At 30.0% G+C, this 24,366-nt stretch overlaps 19 non-coding genes across 19 annotated transcripts; all 19 read left to right on the top strand.

The window, feature by feature from the left end:
• The first annotated feature begins 1,506 nt into the window (after window positions 1–1,506).
• Window positions 1,507–1,580, top strand: TRNAT-AGU (transfer RNA threonine (anticodon AGU)). The gene has a single exon. It is a non-coding gene; the product is annotated as a tRNA-Thr (tRNA).
• A 945-nt stretch (window positions 1,581–2,525) lies between these two features.
• Window positions 2,526–2,599, top strand: TRNAT-GGU (transfer RNA threonine (anticodon GGU)). The gene has a single exon. It is a non-coding gene; the product is annotated as a tRNA-Thr (tRNA).
• A 428-nt stretch (window positions 2,600–3,027) lies between these two features.
• Window positions 3,028–3,100, top strand: TRNAT-CGU (transfer RNA threonine (anticodon CGU)). The gene has a single exon. It is a non-coding gene; the product is annotated as a tRNA-Thr (tRNA).
• A 946-nt stretch (window positions 3,101–4,046) lies between these two features.
• TRNAT-CGU (transfer RNA threonine (anticodon CGU)) lies at window positions 4,047–4,119 on the top strand. The gene has a single exon. It is a non-coding gene; the product is annotated as a tRNA-Thr (tRNA).
• A 941-nt stretch (window positions 4,120–5,060) lies between these two features.
• Window positions 5,061–5,133, top strand: TRNAT-CGU (transfer RNA threonine (anticodon CGU)). Its single transcript has one exon. It is a non-coding gene; the product is annotated as a tRNA-Thr (tRNA).
• Window positions 5,134–5,567: 434 nt separating this feature from the next.
• On the top strand, window positions 5,568–5,642 carry TRNAT-AGU (transfer RNA threonine (anticodon AGU)). Its single transcript has one exon. It is a non-coding gene; the product is annotated as a tRNA-Thr (tRNA).
• Window positions 5,643–6,077: 435 nt separating this feature from the next.
• Window positions 6,078–6,150, top strand: TRNAT-CGU (transfer RNA threonine (anticodon CGU)). The gene has a single exon. It is a non-coding gene; the product is annotated as a tRNA-Thr (tRNA).
• Window positions 6,151–10,145: 3,995 nt separating this feature from the next.
• On the top strand, window positions 10,146–10,218 carry TRNAT-CGU (transfer RNA threonine (anticodon CGU)). Its single transcript has one exon. It is a non-coding gene; the product is annotated as a tRNA-Thr (tRNA).
• A 434-nt stretch (window positions 10,219–10,652) lies between these two features.
• On the top strand, window positions 10,653–10,726 carry TRNAT-AGU (transfer RNA threonine (anticodon AGU)). The gene has a single exon. It is a non-coding gene; the product is annotated as a tRNA-Thr (tRNA).
• A 436-nt stretch (window positions 10,727–11,162) lies between these two features.
• TRNAT-CGU (transfer RNA threonine (anticodon CGU)) lies at window positions 11,163–11,235 on the top strand. The gene has a single exon. It is a non-coding gene; the product is annotated as a tRNA-Thr (tRNA).
• Window positions 11,236–11,670: 435 nt separating this feature from the next.
• On the top strand, window positions 11,671–11,744 carry TRNAT-AGU (transfer RNA threonine (anticodon AGU)). The gene has a single exon. It is a non-coding gene; the product is annotated as a tRNA-Thr (tRNA).
• Window positions 11,745–12,180: 436 nt separating this feature from the next.
• Window positions 12,181–12,253, top strand: TRNAT-CGU (transfer RNA threonine (anticodon CGU)). The gene has a single exon. It is a non-coding gene; the product is annotated as a tRNA-Thr (tRNA).
• A 3,491-nt stretch (window positions 12,254–15,744) lies between these two features.
• Window positions 15,745–15,818, top strand: TRNAT-AGU (transfer RNA threonine (anticodon AGU)). Its single transcript has one exon. It is a non-coding gene; the product is annotated as a tRNA-Thr (tRNA).
• Window positions 15,819–16,254: 436 nt separating this feature from the next.
• TRNAT-CGU (transfer RNA threonine (anticodon CGU)) lies at window positions 16,255–16,327 on the top strand. Its single transcript has one exon. It is a non-coding gene; the product is annotated as a tRNA-Thr (tRNA).
• A 435-nt stretch (window positions 16,328–16,762) lies between these two features.
• TRNAT-AGU (transfer RNA threonine (anticodon AGU)) lies at window positions 16,763–16,836 on the top strand. Its single transcript has one exon. It is a non-coding gene; the product is annotated as a tRNA-Thr (tRNA).
• A 2,979-nt stretch (window positions 16,837–19,815) lies between these two features.
• Window positions 19,816–19,889, top strand: TRNAT-AGU (transfer RNA threonine (anticodon AGU)). The gene has a single exon. It is a non-coding gene; the product is annotated as a tRNA-Thr (tRNA).
• A 435-nt stretch (window positions 19,890–20,324) lies between these two features.
• Window positions 20,325–20,397, top strand: TRNAT-CGU (transfer RNA threonine (anticodon CGU)). Its single transcript has one exon. It is a non-coding gene; the product is annotated as a tRNA-Thr (tRNA).
• A 1,452-nt stretch (window positions 20,398–21,849) lies between these two features.
• Window positions 21,850–21,923, top strand: TRNAT-AGU (transfer RNA threonine (anticodon AGU)). Its single transcript has one exon. It is a non-coding gene; the product is annotated as a tRNA-Thr (tRNA).
• Window positions 21,924–22,360: 437 nt separating this feature from the next.
• On the top strand, window positions 22,361–22,433 carry TRNAT-CGU (transfer RNA threonine (anticodon CGU)). The gene has a single exon. It is a non-coding gene; the product is annotated as a tRNA-Thr (tRNA).
• The last annotated feature ends 1,933 nt before the right edge of the window (window positions 22,434–24,366 follow it).

Raw genomic sequence — 24,366 nt, 5'->3', positions numbered from 1 at the left:
AAAGCTCCTATCTCGTAAACAGGAAATCCTGAGTTCAAATCTCAGCAGCATTTAACTGTTTTCTTCATGCTTTCCGAATAATTTTCATCAAACAAGTGTTGAATACAATTTAAGTATAAACATCTGGTTCTATGAACTTTAGAATAAGTTATCTTAAAAATTAAATAAAATACTTGGTATTGTGAAGATTTTTGTAGGAATGCATTGATTGAAATAGGGAAAAGAAAATGACAAAGAACAAGATAGAGGTGAATGATCACTCTATTGTTGAATTCAACTAATCCATACTTCAGCAAGGTATATTTTAAAATGATATGAATAGGGTAAACTTCAAATTAGAGAGGTGTTTTTGAATAAGTGAAGAGTCTTCATTCATCTTAAGTTTATGAGTAGAGAAGTGTGTGAACTTAGAAAAGAATATGAAAGTGAAAAAGCATTATTCTCTTGAACACCATAAAGAAAAAGTTTTCAAAATTAAGAATCAAGTGGGTGCTGTGGCTTAGCTGGTTAAAACGCCTTTCTAGTAAACAGGAGATCCTGAGTTCAACTCTGAGCTGTGCCTTGCTTTTCTCATTGTTATATAACAAATCATTTTCATTAGGTCTTATTCCGATACAATTAAAATATAAAAGTCTGATTCATCTTACTGTTGAACAGATCATCTTAAACCTTATAAAAACACAAGTATTTTCAAGATTATAGAATGAATACTGTTATTGCCAAATCAAAAAAATACATATCTATGAGAAAGAGGTAGATGAAATTTCTACCTAGATTTGAGCAATATTAATACCTTCATGATTTTTTTTTTAAAGAATTCAAGAAATGAAATTGAGTTTTATAAGAGTACCTGTTTATTAAAACATATTAATACTTGCGTAGTGATTGAGTATGTTTTCGTGTTTAAGATTACAATACATATAAAGAAGAATTTATAGCAGGAAACACATTTTCATCATCAACAATAAATTATGTATGCATTTCTTACTATTAACATTGGTGCTGTGGCTTAGTGGTTAAAGCGCCTGTCTCGTAATCAGGAAATCCTGAGTTCAAATCTCAACACCACCTAACTCTTATCTCCATGCTTTCCGAATAATTTTCATCAAACAAATGTTGAATACAATTTAAGAATAAACATCTGGTTCTATGAACTTTAGAATAAGTTATCTTAAAAATGAAATAAAATGCTTGGTATTGTGAAGATTTTTGTAGGAATGCATTGACTGAAATAGGGAAAAGAAAATGACAAAGAACAAGATAGAGGTGAATGATCACTCTCTTGTGGAATTCAACAAATCCATTCTTCAGCAAGGAATATTTTAAAATGATATGAATAGGGTAAACTTCAAATTAGAGAGGTGTTTTTGAATAAGTGAAGAGTCTTCATTCATCTTAAGTGTTTGAGTAGAGAAGTGTGTGAACTTAGAAAAGAATATGAAAGTGAAAAAGCAATATTCTCTTGAACACCATAAAGAAAAGTGTTTCAAACGTCAGAATCAAGTGGGTGCTGTGGCTTAGCTGGTTAAAGCGCCTGTCTAGTAAACAGGAGATCCTGAGTTCAACTCTCAGCAGTGCCTTGCTTTTCTCATTGTTATATAACAAATCATTTTCATTAGGTCTTATTCCGATACAATTAAAATATAAAAGTCTGATTCATCTTACTGTTGAACAGATCATCTTTAACCTTATAAAAACCCAAGTATTTTCACGATTATAGAATGAATACTGTTATTGCAAAATGAAAAAAATACATATCTATGAGAAAGACGTAGATGAAATGTCTACCTAGATTGGAGCAATATTATTACCTTCATGAAAAAAAATTGTAAAGAATTCAAGAAATGAGATTGGGTTTTATAGGAGTACCTGTTTATTAAAACATATTAATCCTTGCGTAGTGATTGAGTATCTTTTCGTGTTTAAGATTACAATACATATAAAGAAGAATTTATAGCAGAAAACACATTTTCATCATTAACAATAAATTCTTTATGCATTTTTTACTATTACTGTTGGTGCTGTGGCTTAGTGGTTAAAGCTCCTGTCTCGTAAACAGGAAATCCTGAGTACAATTCTCAGCAGCATTTAACTGTTTTCTCCATGCTTTCCGAATGATTTTCATCAAACAAGTGTTGAATACAATTTAAGTATAAACATCTGGTTCTATGAACTTTAGAATAAGTTATCTTAAAAATTAAATAAAATGCTTGGTATTGTGAAGATTTTTATAGGAATGCATTGACTGAAATAGGGAAAAGAAAATGACAAAGAACAAGATAGAGGTGAATGATCACTCTCTTGTGAAATTCAACAAATCCATTCTTCAGCAAGGAATATTTTAAAATGATATGAATAGGGTAAACTTCAAATTAGAGAGGTGTTTTTGAATAAGTGAAGAGTCTTCATTCATCTTAAGTGTTTGAGTAGAGAAGTGTGTGAACTTAGAAAAGAATATGAAAGTGAAAAAGCAATATTCTCTTGAAAACCATAAAGAAAAGTGTTTCAAATTTAAAAATCAAGTGGGTCCTGTGGCTTAGCTGGTTAAAGCACCTGTCTGGTAAACAGGAGATCCTGAGTTCAACTCTCAGCAGTACCTTGCTTTTCTCATTGTTATATAACAAATCATTTTCATTAGGTCTTATTCCGATACAATTAAAATATAAAAGTCTGATTCATCTTACTGTTGAACAGATCACCTTTAACCTTATAAAAACCCAGGTATTTTCAAGATTATAGAATGAATACTATTATTGCAAAATGAAAAAAAGTACATATCTATGAGAAAGACGTAGATGAAATGTCTACCAAGATTGGAGCAATATTATTACCTTCATTGTAAAGAATTCAAGAAATGAAATTGGGTTTTATAAGAGTACCTGTTTATTAAAATATATGAATCCTTGCGTAGTGATTGAGTATCTTTTCGTGTTTAAGATTACAATACATATAAAGAAGAATTTATAGCAGAAAACACATTTTCATCATCAACAATAAATTATTTATGCATTTTTTACTATTACCGTTGGTGCTGTGGCTTAGTGGTTAAAGCGCCTGTCTCGTAAACAGGAAATCCTGAGTTCAAATCTCAGCAGCACCTAAATGTTTTCTCCATGCTTTCCGAATAATTTTCATCAAACAAATGTTGAATACAATTTAAGAATAAACATCTGGTTCTATGAACTTTAGAATAAGTTATCTTAAAAATTAAATAAAATGCTTGGTATTGTGAAGATTTTTGTAGGAATGCATTGACTGAAATAGGGAAAAGAAAATGACAAAGAACAAGATAGAGGTGAATGATCACTCTATTGTTGAATTCAACTAATCCATTCTTCAGCAAGGTATATTTTAAAATGATATGAATAGGGTAAACTTCAAATTAGAGAGGTGTTTTTGAATAAGTGAAGAGTCTTCATTCATCTTAAGTGTTTGAGTAGAGAAGTGTGTGAACTTAGAAAAGAATATGAAAGTGAAAAAGCAATATTCTCTTGAACACCATAAAGAAAAGTGTTTCAAATTTAAGAATCAAGTGGGTGCTGTGGCTTAGCTGGTTAAAGCGCCTGTCTAGTAAACAGGAGATCCTGAGTTCACCTCTTAGCAGTGCCTTGCTTTTCTCATTGTTATATAACAAATCATTTTCATTAGGTCTTATTCCGATACAATTAAAATATAAAAGTCTGATTCATCTTACTGTTGAACAGATCATCTTAACCCTTATAAAAACACAAGTATTTTCAAGATTATAGAATGAATACTGTTATTGCAAAATGAAAAAAATACATATCTATGAGAAAGACGTAGATGAAATGTCTACCTAGATTTGAGCAATATTATTACCTTCATGAAAAAAAATTGTAAAGAATTCAAGAAATGAAATTGGGTTTTATAAGAGTACCTGTTCATTAAAACATATTAATACTTGCGTAGTTATTGAGTATGTTTTCCTGTTTAAGATTACAATACATATAAAGAAGAATTTATAGCAGGAAACACATTTTCATCATCAACAATGAATAATTTATGCATTTCTTACTGTTAACGTTGGTGCTGTGGCTTAGTGGTTAAAGCGCCTGTCTCGTAAACAGGAAATCCTGAGTTCAAATCTCAGCAGAACCTAACTGTTTTCTCCATGCTTTCCGAATAATTTACATCAAACAAATGTTGAATACAATTTAAGAATAAACATCTGGTTCTATGAACTTTAGAATAAGTTATCTTAAACATTAAATAAAATGCTTGGTATTGTGAAGATTTTTGTAGGAATGCATTGACTGAAATAGGGAAAAGAAAATGACAAAGAACAAGATAGAAGTGAATGATCACTCTATTGTTGAATTCAACTAATCCATTCTTCAGCAAGGTATATTTTAAAATGATATGAATAGGGTAAACTTCAAATTAGAGAGGTGTTTTTGAATAAGTGAAGAGTCTTCATTCATCTTAAGTGTTTGAGTAGAGAAGTGTGTGAACTTAGAAAAGAATATAAAAGTGAAAAAGCAATATTCTCTTGAACACCATAAAGAAAAGTGTTTCAAAATAAAGAATCAAGTGGGTGCTGTGGCTTAGCTGGTTAAAGCGCCTGTCTCCAGGAGATCCTGAGTTCAACTCTCAGCAGTGCCTTGCTTTTCTCATTGTCATATAACAAATCATTTTCATTAGGTCTTATTCCGATACAATTAAAATATAAAAGTCTGATTCATCTTACTGTTGAACAGATTATCTTTAACCTTATAAAAACCCAAGTATTTTCAAGATTATAGAATGAATACTGTTATTGCAAAATGAAAAAAATACATATCTATGAGAAAGACGTAGATGAAATGTCTACCTAGATTGGAGCAATATTATTACCTTCATGAAAAAAAATTGTAAAGAATTCAAGAAATGAAATTGGGTTTTATAGGAGTACCTGCGTATTAAAACATATTAATCCTTGCGTAGTGATTGAGTATCTTTTCGTGTTTAAGAATACAATACATATAAAGAAGAATTTATAGCAGAAAACACATTTTCATCATTAACAATAAATTCTTTATGCATTTTTTACTATTACTGTTGGTGCTGTGGCTTAGTGGTTAAAGCTCCTGTCTCGTAAACAGGAAATCCTGAGTTCAATTCTCAGCAGCATTTAACTGTTTTCTCCATGCTTTCCGAATAATTTTCATCAAACAAGTGTTGAATACAATTTAAGTATAAACATCTGGTTCTATGAACTTTAGAATAAGTTATCTTAAAAATTAAATAAAATGCTTGGTATTGTGAAGATTTTTGTAGGAATGCATTGACTGAAATAGGGAAAAGAAAATGACAAAGAACAAGATAGAGGTGAATGATCACTCTATTGTTGAATTCAACTAATCCATTCTTCAGCAAGGTATATTTTAAAATGATATGAATAGGGTAAACTTCAAATTAGAGAGGTGTTTTTGAATAAGTGAAGAGTCTTCATTCCTCTTAAGTGTTTGAGTAGAGAAGTGTGTGAACTTAGAAAAGAATATGAAAGTGAAAAAGCAATATTCTCTTGAACACCATAAAGAAAAGTGTTTCAAATTTAAGAATCAAGTGGGTGCTGTGGCTTAGTTGGTTAAAGCGCCTGTCTAGTAAACAGGAGATCCTGAGTTCAACTCTCAGCAGTCCCTTGCTTTTCTCATTGTTATATAACAAATCATTTGTATTAGGTCTTATTCCGATACCATTAAAATATAAAAGTCTGATTCATCTTACTGTTGAACAGATCATCTTAAACCTTATAAAAACACAAGTATTTTCAAGATTATAGAATGAATACTGTTATTGCCAAATGAAAAAAAGACATATCTATGAGAAAGACGTAGATGAAATTTCTACCTAGATTTGAGCAATATTAATACCTTCATGATTTTTTTTTAAAGAATTCAAGAAATGAAATTGAGTTTTATAAGAGTACCTGTTTATGAAAACATATTAATACTTGCGTAGTGATTGAGTATGTTTTCGTGTTTAAGATTACAATACATATAAAGAAGAATTTATAGCAGGAAACACATTTTCATCATCAACAATAAATTATGTATGCATTTCTTACTATTAACGTTGGTGCTGTGGCTTAGTGGTTAAAGCGCCTGTCTCGTAAACAGGAAATCCTGAGTTCAAATCTCAGCAGCACCTAAATGTTTTCTCCATGCTTTCCGAATAATTTTCATCAAACAAATGTTGAAAACAATTTAAGAATAAATATCTGGTTCTATGAACTTTAGAATAAGTTATCTTAAAAATTAAATAAAATGCTTGGTATTGTGAAGATTTTTGTAGGAATGCATTGACTGAAATAGGGAAAAGAAAATGACAAAGAACAAGATAGAGGTGAATGATCACTCTATTGTTGAATTCAACTAATCCATTCTTCAGCAAGGTATATTTTAAAATGATATGAATAGGGTAAACTTCAAATTAGAGAGGTGTTTTTGAATAAGTGAAGAGTCTTCATTCATCTTAAGTGTTTGAGTAGAGAAGTGTGTGAACTTAGAAAAGAATATAAAAGTGAAAAAGCAATATTCTCTTGAACACCATAAAGAAAAGTGTTTCAAAATAAAGAATGAAGTGGGTGCTGTGGCTTAGCTGGTTAAAGCGCCTATCTACAGGAGATCCTGAGTTCAACTCTCAGCAGTGCCTTGCTTTTCTCATCGTTATATAACAAATCATTTTCATTAGGTCTTATTCCGATACAATTAAAATATAAAAGTCTGATTCATCTTACTGTTGAACAGATTATCTTTAACCTTATAAAAACCCAAGTATTTTCAAGATTATAGAATGAATACTGTTATTGCAAAATGAAAAAATACATATCTATGAGAAAGACGTAGATGAAATGTCTACCAAGATTGGAGCAATATTATTACCTTCATGAAAAAAAATTGTAAAGAATTCAAGAAATGAAATTGGGTTTTATAAGAGTACCTGTTTATTAAAATATATGAATCCTTGCGTAGTGATTGAGTATATTTTCGTGTTTAAGATTACAATACATATAAAGACGAATTTATAGCAGAAAACACATTTTCATCATCAACAATAAATTATTTATGCATTTTTTACTATTACCGTTGGTGCTGTGGCTTAGTGGTTAAAGCTCCTATCTCGTAAACAGGAAATCCAGAGTTCAAATCTCAGCAGCATTTAACTGTTTTCTTCATGCTTTCCGAATAATTTTCATCAAACAAGTGATGAATACAATTTAAGTATAAACATCTGGTTCTATGAACTTTAGAATAAGTTATCTTAAAAATTAAATAAAATACTTGGTATTGTGAAGATTTTTGTAGGAATGCATTGATTGAAATAGGGAAAAGAAAATGACAAAGAACAAGATAGAGGTAAATGATCACTATATTGTTGAATTCAACTAATCCATTCTTCAGCAAGGTATATTTTAAAATGATATGAATAGGGTAAACTTCAAATTAGAGAGGTGTTTTTGAATAAGTGAAGAGTCTTCATTCATCTTAAGTGTTTGAGTAGAGAAGTGTGTGAACTTAGAAAAGAATATGAAAGTGAAAAAGCAATATTCTCTTGAAAACCATAAAGAAAAGTGTTTCAAATTTAAGAATCAAGTGGGTGCTGTGGCTTAGCTGGTTAAAGCGCCTGTCTAGTAAATAGGAGATCCTGAGTTCAACTCTCAGCAGTGAATTGCTTTTCTCATTGTTATATAACAAATCATTTTTATTAGGTCTTATTCCGATACAATTAAAATATAAAAGTCTGATTCATCTTACTGTTGAACAGATCATCTTAAACCTTATAAAAACACAAGTATTTTCAAGATTATAGAATGAATACTGTTATTGCCAAATGAAAAAAATACATATCTATGAGAAAGACGTAGATGACATTTCTACCTAGATTTGAGCAATATTAATACCTTCATGATTTTTTTTTTAAGAATTCAAGAAATGAAATTGAGTTTTATAAGAGTACCTGTTTATCAAAACATATTAATACTTGCGTAGTGATTGAGTATGTTTTCGTGTTTAAGATTACAATACATATAAAGAAGAATTTATAGCAGGAAACACATTTTCATCATCAACAATAAATTATGTATGCATTTCGTACTCTTAACGTTGGTGCTGTGGCTTAGTGGTTAAAGCGCCTGTCTCGTAAACACAAAATCCTGAGTTCAAATCTCAGCAGCACCTAAATGTTTTCTCCATGCTTTCCGAATAATTTTCATCAAACAAATGTTGAATACAATTTAAGAATAAACATCTGGTTCTATGAACTTTAGAATAAGTTATCTTAAAAATTAAATAAAATGCTTGGTATTGTGAAGATTTTTGTAGGAATGCATTGAGTGAAATAGGGAAAAGAAAATGACAAAGAACAAGATAGAGGTGAATGATCACTCTATTGTTGAATTCAACTAATCCATTCTTCAGCAAGGTATATTTTAAAATGATATAAATAGGGTAAACTTCAAATTAGAGAGGTGTTTTTGAATAAGTGAAGAGTCTTCATTCATCTTAAGTGTTTGAGTAGAGAAGTGTGTGAACTTGGAAAAGAATATGAAAGTGAAAAAGCAATATTCTCTTGAACACCATAAAGAAAAGTGTTTCAAATTTAAGAATCAAGTGGGTGCTGTGGCTTAGCTGGTTAAAGCGCCTGTCTAGTAAACAGGAGATCCTGAGTTTATCTCTCAGCAGTGCCTTGCATTTTCTCATTGTTATATAACAAATCATTTTCATTAGGTCTTATTCCGATACAATTAAAATATAAAAGTCTGATTCATCTTACTGTTGAACAGATCACCTTTAACCTTATAAAAACCCATGTATTTTCAAGATTATAAAATGAATACTGTTATTGCAAAATGAAAAAAAGTACATATCTATGAGAAAGACGTAGATGAAATGCCTACCAAGATTGGAGCAATATTATTACCTTCATGAAAAAAATTGTAAAGAATTCAAGAAATGAAATTGGGTTTTATAAGAGTACCTGTTTATTAAAATATATGAATCCTTGCGTAGTGATTGAGTATCTTTTTGTGTTTAAGATTACAATACATATAAAGAAGAATTTATAGCAGAAAACACATTTTCATCATCAACAATGAATTATTTATGCATTTTTTACTATTACCGTTGGTTCTGTGGCTTAGTGGTTAAAGCTCCTCTCTCGTAAACAGGAAATCCTGAGTTCAAATCTCAGCAGCATTTAACTGTTTTCTTCATGCTTTCCGAATAATTTTCATCAAACAAGTGATGAATACAATTTAAGTATAAAAATCTTGTTCTACGAACTTTAGAATAAGTTATCTTAAAAATTTAATAAAATACTTGGTATTGTGAAGATTTTTGTAGGAATGCATTGATTGAAATAGGGAAAAGAAAATGACAAAGAACAAGATAGAGGTGAATGATCACTCTATTGTTGAATTCAACTAATCCATTCTTCAGCAAGGTATATTTTAAAATGATATGAATAGGGTAAACTTCAAATTAGAGAGATTTTTTTGAATAAGTGAAGAGTCTTCATTCATCTTAAGTGTTTGAGTAGAGAAGTGTGTGAACTTAGAAAAGAATATGAAAGTGAAAAAGCAATATTCTCTTGAACACCATAAAGAAAAGTGTTTCAAATTTAAGAATCAAGTGGGTGCTGTGGCTTAGCTGGTTAAAGCGCCTGTCTAGTAAACCGGAGATCCTGAGTTCAACTCTCAGCAGTGCCTTGCTTTTCTCATTGTTATATAACAAATCATTTTCATTAGGTCTTATTCCGATACAATTAAAACATAAAAGTCTGATTCATCTTACTGTTGAACAGATCATCTTAAACCTTATAAAAACACAAGTATTTTCAAGATTATAGAATGAATACTGTTATTGCCAAATGAAAAAAATATATATCTATGAGAAAGACATAGATGAAATTTCTACCTAGATTTGAGCAATATTAATACCTTCATGATTTTTTTTTTAAAGGATTCAAGAAATGAAATTGAGTTTTATAAGAGTACCTGTTTATTAAAACATATTAATACTTGCGTAGTGATTGAGTATGTTTTCGTGTTTAAGATTACAATACATATAAAGAAGAATTTATAGCAGGAAACACATTTTCATCATCAACAATAAATTATGTATGCATTTCTTACTATTAACGTTGGTGCTGTGGCTTAGTGGTTAAAGTGCCTGTCTCGTAAACAGGAAATCCTGAGTTCAATTCTCAGCAGCATCTAACTTTTTTCTCCATGCTTTCAGAATAATTTTCATCAAACAAATGTTGAATACAATTTAAGAATAAACATCTGGTTCTATGAACTTTAGAATAAGTTATCTTAAAAATTAAATAAAATGCTTGGTATTGTGAAGATTTTTGTAGGAATGCATTGACTGAAATAGGGATAAGAAAATGACAAAGAACAAGATAGAGTGAATGTTCACTCTATTGTTGAATTCAACTAATCCATTCTTCAGCAAGGTATATTTTAAAATGATATGAATAGGGTAAACTTCAAATTAGAGAGGTGTTTTTGAATAAGTGATGAGTCTTCATTCATCTTAAGTGTTTGAGTAGAGAAGTGTGTGAACTTAGAAAAGAATATGAAAGTGAAAAAGCAATATTCTCTTGAACACCATAAAGAAAAGTGTTTCAAATTTAAGAATCAAGTGGGTGCTGTGGCTTAGCTGGTTAAAGCGCCTGTCTAGTAAACAGGAGATCCTGAGTTCAAATCTCAGCAGCGCCTTGCTTTTCTCATTGTTATATAACAAATCATTTTCATTAGGTCTTATTCCGATACAATTAAAATATAAAAGTCTGATTCATCTTACTGTTGAACAGATCATCTTTAACCTTATAAAAACCCAAGTATTTTCAAGATTATAGAATGAATACTGTTATTGTAAAATGAAAAAAATACATATCTATGAGAAAGACGTAGATGAAATGTCTACCTAGATTGGAGCAAAATTGTTACCTTCATTAAAAAAATTGTAAAGAATTCAAGAAATGAAATTGGGTTATATAAGAGTACCTGTTTATTAAAACATATTAATACTTGCGTAGTGATTGAGTATGTTTTCGTGTTTAAGATTACAATACATATAAAGAAGAATTTATAGCAGGAAACACATTTTCATCATCAACAATAAATTATGTATGCATTTCTTACTATTAACGTTGGTGCTGTGGCTTAGTGGTTAAAGCGCCTGTCTCGTAAACAGGAAATCCTGAGTTCAAATCTCAGCAGCACCTAGATGTTTTCTCCATGCTTTCCGAATAATTTTCATCAAACAAATGTTGAATACAATTTAAGAATAAACATCTGGTTCTATGAACTTTAGAATAAGTTATCTTAAAAATTAAACAAAATGCTTGGTATTGTGAAGATTTTTGTAGGAATGCATTGACTGAAATAGGGATAAGAAAATGACAAAGAACAAGATAGAGGTGAATGTTCACTCTATTGTTGAATTCAACTAATCCATTCTTCAGCAAGGTATATTTTAAAATGATATGAATAGGGTAAACTTCAAATTAGAGAGGTGTTTTTGAATAAGTGAAGAGTCTTCATTCATCTTAAGTGTTTGAGTAGAGAAGTGTGTGAACTTAGAAAAGAATATGAAAGTGAAAAAGCAATATTCTCTTGAACACCATAAAGAAAAGTGTTTCAAATTTAAAAATCAAGTGGGTGCTGTGGCTTAGCTGGTTAAAGCGCCTGTCTAGTAAACAGGAGATCCTGAGTTCAAATCTCAGCAGCGCCTTGCTTTTCTGATTGTTATATAACAAATCATTTTCATTAGGTCTTATTCCGATACAATTAAAATATAAAAGTCTGATTCATCTTACTGTTGAACAGATCATCTTTAACCTTATAAAAACCCAAGTATTTTCAAGATTATAGAATGAATACTGTTATTGCAAAATGAAAAAAATACATATCTATGAGAAAGACGTAGATGAAATGTCTACCTAGATTGGAGCAATATTATTACCTTCATGAAAAAAATTGTAAAGAATTCAAGAAATGAAATTGAGTTTTATAAGAGTACCTGTTTATTAAAACATATTAATACTTGCGTAGTGATTGAGTATGTTTTCGTGTTTAAGATTACAATACATATAAAGAAGAATTTATAGCAGGAAACACATTTTCCTCATCAACAATAAATTATGTATGCATTTCTTACTATTAACGTTGGTGCTGTGGCTTAGTGGTTAAAGCGCCTGTCTCGTAAACAGGAAATCCTGAGTTCAAATCTCAGCAGCACCTAAATGTTTTCTCCATGCTTTCCGAATAATTTTCATCAAACAAATGTTGAATACAATTTAAGAATAGACATCTGGTTCTATGAACTTTAGAATAAGTTATCTTAAACATTAAAAAAAATGCTTGGTATTGTGAAGATTTTTGTAGGAATGCATTGACTGAAATAGGGAAAAGAAAATGACAAAGAACAGGATAGAGGTGAATGATCACTCTATTGTTGAATTCAACTAATCCATTCTTCAGCAAGGTATATTTTAAAATGATATGAATAGGGTAAACTTCAAATTAGAGAGGTGTTTTTGAATAAGTGAAGAGTCTTCATTCATCTTAAGTGTTTGAGTAGAGAAGTGTGTGAACTTAGAAAAGAATATGAAAGTGAAAAAGCAATATTCTCTTGAACACCATAAAGAAAAGTGTTTCAAATTTAAGAATCAAGTGGGTGCTGTGGCTTAGCTGGTTAAAGCGCCTGTCTAGTAAACAGGAGATCCTGAGTTCATCTCTCACCATGCCTTGCATTTTCTTATTGTTATATAACAAATCATTTTCATTAGGTCTTATTCCGATACAATTAAAATATAAAAGTCTGATTCATCTTACTGTTGAACAGATCACCTTTAACCTTATAAAACCCAGGTATTTTCAAGATTATAGAATGAATACTGTTATTGCAAAATGAAAAAAATACATATCTATGAGAAAGACCTAGATGAAATGCCTACCAAGATTGGAGCAATATTATTACCTTCATGAAAAAAATTGTAAAGAATTCAAGAAATGAAATTGGGTTTTATAAGAGTACCTGTTTATTAAAATATATGAATCCTTGCGTAGTGATTGAGTATCTTTTCGTGTTTAAGATTACAATACATATAAAGAAGAATTTATAGCAGAAAACACATTTTCATCATCAACAATAAATTATTTATGCATTTTCAACTATTACCGTTGGTGCTGTGGCTTAGTGGTTAAAGCTCCTATCTCGTAAACAGGAAATCCTGAGTTCAAATCTCAGCAGCATTTAACTGTTTTCTTCATGCTTTCCGAATAATTTTCATCAAACAAGTGATGAATACAATTTAAGTATAAACATCTGGTTCTATGAACTTTAGAATAAGTTATCTTAAAAGTTAAATAAAATACTTGGTATTGTGAAGATTTTTGTAGGAATGCATTGATTGAAATAGGGAAAAGAAAATGACAAAGAACAAGATAGAGGTGAATGATCACTCTATTGTTGAATTCAACTAATCCATTCTTCAGCAAGGTATATTTTAAAATGATATGAATAGGGTAAACTTCAAATTAGAGAGGTGTTTTTGAATAAGTGAAGAGTCTTCATTCATCTTAAGTGTTTGAGTAGAGAAGTGTGTGAACTTAGAAAAGAATATGAAAGTGAAAAAGCAATATTCTCTTGAACACCATAAAGAAAAGTGTTTCAAATTTAAGCATCAAGTGGGTGCTGTGGCTTAGCTGGTTAAAACGCCTGTCTAGTAAACAGGAGATCCTGAGTTCAACTCTGAGCTGTGCCTTGCTTTTCTCATTGTTATATAACAAATCATTTTCATTAGGTCTTATTCCGATACAATTAAAATATAAAAGTCTGATTCATCTTACTGTTGAACAGATCATCTTAAACCTTATAAAAACACAAGTATTTTCAAGATTATAGAATGAATACTGTTATTGCCAAATAAAAAAAATACATATCTATGAGAAAGATGTAGATGAAATTTCTACCTAGATTTGAGCAATATTAATACCTTCATGATTTTTTTTTTTAAAGAATTCAAGAAATGAAATTGAGTTTTATAAGAGTACCTGTTTATTAAAACATATTAATACTTGCGTAGTGATTGAGTATGTTTTTGTGTTTAAGATTACAATACATATAAAGAAGAATTTATAGCAGGAAACACATTTTCATCATCAACAATAAATTATGTATGCATTTCTTACTATTAACGTTGGTGCTGTGGCTTAGTGGTTAAAGTGCCTGTCTCGTAATCAGGAAATCCTGAGTTCAAATCTCAACAGCACCGAACTCTTTTCTCCATGCTTTCCGAATAATTTTCATCAAACAAATGTTGAATACAATTTAAGAATAAACATCTGGTTCTATGAACTTTAGAATAAGTTATCTTAAAAATGAAATAAAATGCTTGGTATTGTGAAGATTTTTGTAGGAATGCATTGAGTGAAATAGGGAAAAGAAAATGACAAAGAACAAGATAGAGGTGAATGATCACTCTATTGTTGAATTCAACTAATCCATTCTTCAGCAAGGTATATTTTAAAATGATATAAATAGGGTAAACTTCAAATTAGAGAGGTGTTTTTGAATAAGTGAAGAGTCTTCATTCATCTTAAGTGTTTGAGTAGAGAAGTGTGTGAACTTAGAAAAGAATATGAAAGTGAAAAAGCAATATTCTCTTGAACACCATAAAGAAAAGTGTTTCAAATTTAAGAATCAAGTGGGTGCTGTGGCTTAGCTGGTTAAAGCGCTTGTCTAGTAAACAGGAGATCCTGAGTTTATCTCTCAGCAGTGCCTTGCATTTTCTCATTGTTATATAACAAATCATTTTCATTAGGTCTTATTCCGATACAATTAAAATATAAAAGTCTGATTCATCTTACTGTTGAACAGATCACCTTTAACCTTATAAAAACCCATGTATTTTCAAGATTATAGAATGAATACTGTTATTGCAAAATGAAAAAAAGTACATATCTATGAGAAAGACGTAGATGAAATGCCTACCAAGATTGGAGCAATATTATTACCTTCATGAAAAAAATTGTAAAGAATTCAAGAAATGAAATTGGGTTTTATAAGAGTACCTGTTTATTAAAATATATGAATCCTTGCGTAGTGATTGAGTATCTTTTTGTGTTTAAGATTACAATACATATAAAGAAGAATTTATAGCAGAAAACACATTTTCATCATCAACAATGAATTATTTATGCATTTTTTACTATTACCGTTGGTTCTGTGGCTTAGTGGTTAAAGCTCCTATCTCGTAAACAGGAAATCCTGAGTTCAAATCTCAGCAGCATTTAACTGTTTTCTTCATGCTTTCCGAATAATTTTCATCAAACAAGTGATGAATACAATTTAAGTATAAACATCTGGTTCTATGAACTTTAGAATAAGTTATCTTAAAAATTTAATAAAATACTTGGTATTGTGAAGATTTTTGTAGGAATGCATTGATTGAAATAGGGAAAAGAAAATGACAAAGAACAAGATAGAGGTGAATGATCACTCTATTGTTGAATTCAACTAATCCATTCTTCAGCAAGGTATATTTTAAAATGATATGAATAGGGTAAACTTCAAATTAGAGAGATTTTTTTGAATAAGTGAAGAGTCTTCATTCATCTTAAGTGTTTGAGTAGAGAAGTGTGTGAACTTAGAAAAGAATATGAAAGTGAAAAAGCAATATTCTCTTGAACACCATAAAGAAAAGTGTTTCAAATTTAAGAATCAAGTGGGTGCTGTGGCTTAGCTGGTTAAAGCGCCTGTCTAGTAAACAGGAGATCCTGAGTTCAACTCTCAGCAGTGCCTTGCTTTTCTCATTGTTATATAACAAATCATTTTCATTAGGTCTTATTCCGATACAATTAAAACATAAAAGTCTGATTCATCTTACTGTTGAACAGATCATCTTAAACCTTATAAAAACACAAGTATTTTCAAGATTATAGAATGAATACTGTTATTGCCAAATGAAAAAAATATATATCTATGAGAAAGACATAGATGAAATTTCTACCTAGATTTGAGCAATATTAATACCTTTATGATTTTTTTTTTAAAGGATTCAAGAAATGAAATTGAGTTTTATAAGAGTACCTGTTTATTAAAACATATTAATACTTGCGTAGTGATTGAGTATGTTTTCGTGTTTAAGATTACAATACATATAAAGAAGAATTTATAGCAGGAAACACATTTTCATCATCAACAATAAATTATGTATGCATTTCTTACTATTAACGTTGGTGCTGTGGCTTAGTGGTTAAAGTGCCTGTCTCGTAAACAGGAAATCCTGAGTTCAATTCTCAGCAGCATCTAACTTTTTTCTCCATGCTTTCAGAATAATTTTCATCAAACAAATGTTGAATACAATTTAAGAATAAACATCTGGTTCTATGAACTTTAGAATAAGTTATCTTAAAAATTAAATAAAATGCTTGGTATTGTGAAGATTTTTGTAGGAATGCATTGACTGAAATAGGGATAAGAAAATGACAAAGAACAAGATAGAGGTGAATGTTCACTCTATTGTTGAATTCAACTAATCCATTCTTCAGCAAGGTATATTTTAAAATGATATGAATAGGGTAAACTTCAAATTAGAGAGGTGTTTTTGAATAAGTGAAGAGTCTTCATTCATCTTAAGTGTTTGAGTAGAGAAGTGTGTGAACTTAGAAAAGAATATGAAAGTGAAAAAGCAATATTCTCTTGAACACCATAAAGAAAAGTGTTTCAAATTTAAGAATCAAGTGGGTGCTGTGGCTTAGCTGGTTAAAGCGCCTGTCTAGTAAACAGGAGATCCTGAGTTCAAATCTCAGCAGCGCCTTGCTTTTCTCATTGTTATATAACAAATCATTTTCATTAGGTCTTATTCCGATACAATTAAAATATAAAAGTCTGATTCATCTTACTGTTGAACAGATCATCTTTAACCTTATAAAAACCCAAGTATTTTCAAGATTATAGAATGAATACTGTTATTGCAAAATGAAAAAAATACATATCTATGAGAAAGACGTAGATGAAATGTCTACCTAGATTGGAGCAATATTGTTACCTTCATGAAAAAAATTGTAAAGAATTCAAGAAATGAAATTGGGTTATATAAGAGTACCTGTTTATTAAAACATATTAATACTTGCGTAGTGATTGAGTATGTTTTCGTGTTTAAGATTACAATACATATAAAGAAGAATTTATAGCAGGAAACACATTTTCATCATCAACAATAAATTATGTATGCATTTCTTACTATTAACGTTGGTGCTGTGGCTTAGTGGTTAAAGCGCCTGTCTCGTAAACAGGAAATCCTGAGTTCAAATATCAGCAGAACCTAACTGTTTTCTCCATGCTTTCCGAATAATTTACATCAAACAAATGTTGAATACAATTTAAGAATAAACATCTGGATCTATGAACTTTAGAATAAGTTATCTTAAACATTAAATAAAATGCTTGGTATTGTGAAGATTTTTGTAGGAATGCATTGACTGAAATAGGGAAAAGAAAATGACAAAGAACAAGATAGAGGTGAATGATCACTCTATTGTTGAATTCAACTAATCCATTCTTCAGCAAGGTATATTTTAAAATGATATGAATTGGGTAAACTTCAAATTAGAGAGGTGTTTTTGAATAAGTGAAGAGTCTTCATTCATCTTAAGTGTTTGAGTAGAGAAGTGTGTGAACTTAGAAAAGAATATGAAAGTGAAAAAGCAATATTCTCTTGAACACCATAAAGAAAAGTGTTTCAAAATAAAGAATCAAGTGGGTGCTGTGGCTTAGCTGGTTAAAGCGCCTGTCTAGTAAACAGGAGATCCTGAGTTCAACTCTGAGCAGTGCCTTGCTTTTCTCATTGTTATATAACAAATCATTTTCATTAGGTCTTATTCCGATACAATTAAAATATAAAAGTCTGATTCATCTTACTGTTGAACAGATCATCTTTAACCTTATAAAAACCCAAGTATTTTCAAGATTATAGAATGAATACTGTTATTGCAAAATGAAAAAAATACATATCTATGAGAAAGACGTAAATGAAATGTCTACCTAGATTGGAGCAATATTATTACCTTCATGAAAAAAAATTGTAAAGAATTCAAGAAATGGAATTGGGTTTTATAAGAGTACCTGTTTATTAAAACATATTAATGCTTGCGTAGTGATTGAGTATCTTTTCGTGTTTAAGATTACAATACATATAAAGAAGAATTTATAGCAGAAAACAAATTTTCATCATTAACAATAAATTCTTTATGCATTTTTTACTATTACTGTTGGTGCTGTGGCTTAGTGGTTAAAGCTCCTGTCTCGTGAACAGGAAATCCTGAGTTCAATTCTCAGCAGCATTTAACTGTTTTCTCCATGCTTTCCGAATAATTTTCATCAAACAAGTGTTGAATACAATTTAAGTTCAAACATCTGGTTCTATGAACTTTAGAATAAGTTATCTTAAAAATTAAATAAAATGCTTGGTATTGTGAGGATTTTTGTAGGAATGCATTGACTGAAATAGGGAAAAGAAAATGACAAAGAACAAGATAGAGGTGAATGATCACTCTATTGTTGAATTCAACTAATCCATTCTTCAGCAAGGTATATTTTAAAATGATATGAATAGGGTAAACTTCAAATTAGAGAGGTGTTTTTGAATAAGTGAGGAGTCTTCATTCATCTTAGGTGTTTGAGTAGAGAAGTGTGTGAACTTAGAAAAGAATATGAAAGTGAAAAAGCAATATTCTCTTGAACACCGTAAAGAAAAGTGTTTCAAATTTAAGAATCAAGTGGGTGCTGTGGCTTAGCTGGTTAAAGCGCCTGTCTAGTAAACAGGAGATCCTGAGTTCAACTCTCAGCAGTGAATTGCTTTTCTCATTGTTATATAACAAATCATTTTTATTAGGTCTTATTCCGATACAATTAAAATATAAAAGTCTGATTCATCTTACTGTTGAACAGATCATCTTAAACCTTATAAAAACACAAGTATTTTCAAGATTATAGAATGAATACTGTTATTGACAAATGAAAAAAATACATATCTATGAGAAAGATGTAGATCAAATTTCTACCTAGATTTGAGCAATATTAATACCTTCATAATTTTTTTTAAAGAATTCAAGAAATGAAATTGAGTTTTATAAGAGTACCTGTTTATCAAAACATATTAATACTTGCGTAGTGATTGAGTATGTTTTCGTGTTTAAGATTACAATACATATAAAGAAGAATTTATAGCAGGAAACACATTTTCATCATCAACAATAAATTATGTATGCATTTCTTACTATTAACGTTGGTGCTGTGGCTTAGTGGTTAAAGCGCCTGTCTCGTAAACAGGAAATCCTGAGTTCAAATCTCAGCAGCACGTAGATGTTTTCTCCATGCTCTCCGAATAATTTTCATCAAACAAATGTTGAATACAATTTAAGAATAAACATCTGGTTCTATGAACTTTAGAATAAGTTATCTTAAAAATTAAATAAAATGCTTGGTATTGTGAAGATTTTTGTAGGAATGCATTGACTGAAATAGGGATAAGAAAATGACAAAGAACAAGATAGAGGTGAATGTTCACTCTATTGTTGAATTCAACTAATCCATTCTTCAGCAAGGTATATTTTAAAATGATATGAATAGGGTAAACTTCAAATTAGAGAGGTGTTTTTGAATAAGTGAAGAGTCTTCATTCATCTTAAGTGTTTGAGTAGAGAAGTGTGTGAACTTAGAAAAGAATATGAAAGTGAAAAAGCAATATTCTCTTGAACACCATAAAGAAAAGTGTTTCAAATTTAAGAATCAAGTGGGTGCTGTGGCTTAGCTGGTTAAAGCGCCTGTCTAGTAAACAGGAGATCCTGAGTTCAAATCTCAGCAGCGCCTTGCTTTTCTGATTGTTATATAACAAATCATTTTCATTAGGTCTTATTCCGATACAATTAAAATATAAAAGTCTGATTCATCTTACTGTTGAACAGATCATCTTTAACCTTATAAAAACCCAAGTATTTTCAAGATTATAGAATGAATACTGTTATTGCAAAATGAAAAAATACATATCTATGAGAAAGACGTAGATGAAATGTCTACCTAGATTGGAGCAATATTATTACCTTCATGAAAAAAATTGTAAAGAATTCAAGAAATGAAATTGAGTTTTATAAGAGTACCTGTTTATTAAAACATATTAATACTTGCGTAGTGATTGAGTATGTTTTCGTGTTTAAGATTACAATACATATAAAGAAGAATTTATAGCAGGAAACACATTTTCCTCATCAACAATAAATTATGTATGCATTTCTTACTATTAACGTTGGTGCTGTGGCTTAGTGGTTAAAGTGCCTGTCTCGTAAACAGGAAATCCTGAGTTCAAATCTCAGCAGCACCTAAATGTTTTCTCCATGCTTTCCGAATAATTTTCATCAAACAAATGTTGAATACAATTTAAGAATAGACATCTGGTTCTGTGAACTTTAGAATAAGTTATCTTAAACATTAAAAAAAATGCTTGGTATTGTGAAGATTTTTGTAGGAATGCATTGACTGAAATAGTGAAAAGAAAATGACAAAGAACAAGATAGAGGTGAATGATCACTCTATTGTTGAATTCAACTAATCCATTCTTCAGCAAGGTATATTTTAAAATGATATGAATAGGGTAAACTTCAAATTAGAGAGGTGTTTTTGAATAAGTGAAGAGTCTTCATTCATCTTAAGTGTTTGAGTAGAGAAGTGTGTGAACTTAGAAAAGAATATGAAAGTGAAAAAGCAATATTCTCTTGAACACCATAAAGAAAAGTGTTTCAAATTTAAGAATCAAGTGGGTGCTGTGGCTTAGCTGGTTAAAGCGCCTGTCTAGTAAACAGGAGATCCTGAGTTCATCTCTCACCATGCCTTGCATTTTCTTATTGTTATATAACAAATCATTTTCATTAGGTCTTATTCCGATACAATTAAAATATAAAAGTCTGATTCATCTTACTGTTGAACAGATCACCTTTAACCTTATAAAACCCAGGTATTTTCAAGATTATAGAATGAATACTGTTATTGCAAAATGAAAAAAATACATATCTATGAGAAAGACGTAGATGAAATGCCTACCAAGATTGGAGCAATATTATTACCTTCATGAAAAAAATTGTAAAGAATTCAAGAAATGAAATTGGGTTTTATAAGAGTACCTGTTTATTAAAATATATGAATCCTTGCGTAGTGATTGAGTATCTTTTCGTGTTTAAGATTACAATACATATAAAGAAGAATTTATAGCAGGAAACACATTTTCATCATCAACAATGAATTATTTATGCATTTCTTACTATTAACGTTGGTGCTGTGGCTTAGTGATTAAAGCCCCTGTCTCGTAAACAGGAAATCATGAGTTCAAATATCAGCAGCACCCAACTGTTTTCTCCTTGCTTTCCGAATATTTTTCATCAAACAAATGTTGAATACAATTTAAGAATAAACATCTGGTTCTATGAACTTTAGAATAAGTTATCTTAAAAATTAAATAAAATGCTTGGTATTGTGAAGATTTTTGTAGGAATGCATTGACTGAAATAATGATAAGAAAATGACAAAGAACAAGATACAGGTGAATGTTCACTCTATTGTTGAATTCAACTAATCCATTCTTCAGCAAGGTATATTTTAAAATGATATGAATAGGGTAAACTTCAAATTAGAGAGGTGTTTTTGAATAAGTGAAGAGTCTTCATTCATCTTAAGTGTTTGAGTAGAGAAGTGTGTGAACTTAGAAAAGAATATGAAAGTGAAAAAGCAATATTCTCTTGAACACCATAAAGAAAAGTGTTTCAAAATAAAGAATCAAGTGGGTGCTGTGGCTTAGCTGGTTAAAGCGCCTGTCTAGTAAACAGGAGATCATGAGTTCAAATCTCAGCAGCGCCTTGCTTTTCTCATTGTTATATAACAAATCATTTTTATTAGGTCTTATTCCGATACAATTAAAATATAAAAGTCTGATTCATCTTACTGTTGAACAGATCATCTTTAACCTTATAAAAACCCAAGTATTTTCAAGATTATAGAATGAATACTGTTATTGCAAAATGAAAAAAAGTACATATCTATGAGAAAGACGTAGATGAAATGTCTACCTAGATTGGAGCAATATTATTACCTTCATGAAAAAAAGTGTAAAGAATTCAAGAAATGAAATTGGGTTTTATAAGAGTACCTGTTTCTTAAAACATATTAATACTTGCGTAGTGATTGAGTATGTTTTCGTGTTTAAGATTACAATACATATAAAGAAGAATTTATAGCAGGAAACACATTTTCATCATCAACAATAAATTATGTATGCATTTCTTACTATTAATGTTGGTGCTGTGGCTTAGTGGTTAAAGCGCCTGTCTCGTAAACAGGAAATCCTGAGTTCAAATCTCAGCAGCACCTAAATGTTTTCTCCATGCTTTCCGAATAATTTTCATCAAACAAATGTTGAATACAATTTAAGAATAAACATCTGGTTCTATGAACTTTAGAATAAGTTATCTTAAACATTAAATAAAATGCTTGGTATTGTGAAGATTTTTGTAGGAATGCATTGACTGAAATAGGGAAAAGAAAATGACAAAGAACAAGATAGAGGTGAATGATCACTCTATTGTTGAATTCAACTAATCCATTCTTCAGCAAGGTATATTTTAAAATGATATGAATAGGGTAAACGTCAAATTAGAGAGGTGTTTTTGAATAAGTGAAGAGTCTTCATTCATCTTAAGTGTTTGAGTAGAGAAGTGTGTGAACTTAGAAAAGAATATGAAAGTGAAAAAGCAATATTCTCTTGAAAACCATAAAGAAAAGTGTTTCAAATTTAAGAATCAAGTGGGTGCTGTGGCTTAGCTGGTTAAAGCACCTGTCTAGTAAACAGGAGATCCTGAGTTCATCTCTCAGCAGTGCCTTGCTTTTCTCATTGTTATATAACAAATCATTTTCATTAGGTCTTATTCCGATACAATTAAAATATAAAAGTCTGATTCATCTTACTGTTGAACAGATCACCTTTAACCTTATAAAAACCCAGGTATTTTCAAGATTATAGAATGAATACTGTTATTGCAAAATGAAAAAAGTACATATCTATGAGAAAGACGTAGATGAAATGTCTACCAAGATTGGAGCAATATTATTACCTTCATGAAAAAAAAATTGTAAAGAATTCAAGAAATGAAATTGGGTTTTATAAGAGTACCTGTTTATTAAAAGATATGAATCCTTGTGAAGGGATTGAGTATCTTTTCGTGTTTAAGATTACAATACATATAAAGAAGAATTTATAGCAGAAAACACATTTTCATCATCAACAATAAATTATTTATGCATTTTTTACTATTACCGTTGGTGCTGTGGCTAAGTGGTTAAAGCTCCTATCTCGTAAACAGGAAATTCTGAGTTCAAATCTCAGCAGCATTTAACTGTTTTCTTCATGCTTTCCGAATATTTTTCATCAAACAAGTGTTGAATACAATTTAAGTATAAACATCTGGTTCTATGAACTTTAGAATAAGTTATCTTAAAAATTAAATAAAATACTTGGTATTGTGAAGATTTTTGTAGGAATGCATTGATTGAAATAGGGAAAAGAAAATGACAAAGAACAAGATAGAGGTGAATGATCACTCTATTGTTGAATTCAACTAATCCATACTTCAGCAAGGTATATTTTAAAATGATATGAATAGGGTAAACTTCAAATTAGAGAGGTGTTTTTGAATAAGTGAAGAGTTTTCATTCATCTTAAGTTTATGAGTAGAGAAGTGTGTGAACTTAGAAAAGAATATGAAAGTGAAAAAGCATTATTCTCTTGAACACCATAAAGAAAAAGTTTTCAAAATTAAGAATCAAGTGGGTGCTGTGGCTTAGCTGGTTAAAACGCCTGTCTAGTAAACAGGAGATCCTGAGTTCAACTCTGAGCTGTGCCTTTCTTTTCTCATTGTTATATAACAAATCATTTTCATTAGGTCTTATTCCGATACAATTAAAATATAAAAGTCTGATTCATCTTACTGTTGAACAGATCATCTTAAACCTTATAAAAACACAAGTATTTTCAAGATTATAGAATGAATACTGTTATTGCAAAATGAAAAAAATACATATCTATGAGAAAGACGTAGATGAAATTTCTACCTAGATTTGAGCAATATTAATACCTTCATGATTTTTTTTTTAAAGAATTCAAGAAATGAAATTGAGTTTTATAAGAGTACCTGTTTATTAAAACATATTAATACTTGCGTAGTGATTGAGTATGTTTTCGTGTTTAAGATTACAATACATATAAAGAAGAATTTATAGCAGGAAACACATTTTCATCATCAACAAT

The sequence above is a fragment of the Lissotriton vulgaris genome, chromosome 12 (genome assembly GCF_964263255.1).
Source record: "Lissotriton vulgaris chromosome 12, aLisVul1.2, whole genome shotgun sequence".
NCBI classification, from domain to species: Eukaryota; Metazoa; Chordata; class Amphibia; order Caudata; family Salamandridae; genus Lissotriton; species Lissotriton vulgaris.
Note: the sequence above shows the minus strand (reverse complement) of the source record. Positions and strands in the feature narration are given on the sequence as shown.